At 45.5% G+C, this 736-nt stretch overlaps 1 protein-coding gene across 1 annotated transcript in view; it reads left to right on the forward strand.

Annotated features, from left to right (window-relative positions):
- The window catches only part of FRY (FRY microtubule binding protein), a 480,115-nt gene that overhangs the window by 466,292 nt on the left and 13,087 nt on the right, over window positions 1-736 (forward strand). The window lies entirely within an intron of this gene.

Genomic DNA, 736 nt, shown 5'->3' on the forward strand with positions numbered 1-736 from the left:
TCTCCCTGGTGGTCAGCTGACTAGAAGCAGATTTGCTCCCAGTTAGGTATCTACATGAGTGCTACTGCACAGTTAGTAATCGCAAGTAAATTTGCTACTTGCATTTGCAGATAGCAAATTTACTTGTGATTAGTAAGGTTTACTGCACAGTAAGCATGTGCACGTATAGATACACCTGCTTACTGCATAGTTAACTACACTACTTCACAGTAAAGCATCTTGTATGGATGCACCCAATATCAGCATAAGCTGGGGGATTGATTACCACAGAGTCCAGAAGCCATTATGCCCCTGGAACTTGGAGCCTCTGCCTCAGGCACCTGTTGAACGGTTTCATAAAGGTGTGAAAGAAGAGAAGGGTTATGTTGCAGAGCTAAGACTGCGTCCACCTGGCTGAATTGGGTTTCTTTTCTTTTATGTTTGTTCCTTTCTACTCATAAATAGGGACCTATTCAAGTAATGATTTTGCTCTTTTCACAGATACCTCAAAAAATAGTGGTTTCCGTGAACACCGCTAAAACAGCAGTGTCTGCAATTTTGTGAGGAATCACCACAAAAACAAACTTATTGAAAATAAATACTGGCACCCCCATAGTGAGGGGTGTGGGGCTGTATGAAGGGCAAGCCTCTCTCCCTATCAGTGGTGAAATGTGGGGGCTGCACAAAAGGCAGTCCTCTCGGCCAATCAGCAGCGAGGGGCACTCGGCCAATCAGCAGTGTGTGTGGGGGGGGGGGG

This window comes from Gavialis gangeticus, unplaced genomic scaffold (genome assembly GCF_001723915.1).
Source record: "Gavialis gangeticus isolate Ggan-Ray unplaced genomic scaffold, GavGan_comp1, whole genome shotgun sequence".
In the NCBI taxonomy this organism is placed as follows: Eukaryota; Metazoa; Chordata; order Crocodylia; family Gavialidae; genus Gavialis; species Gavialis gangeticus.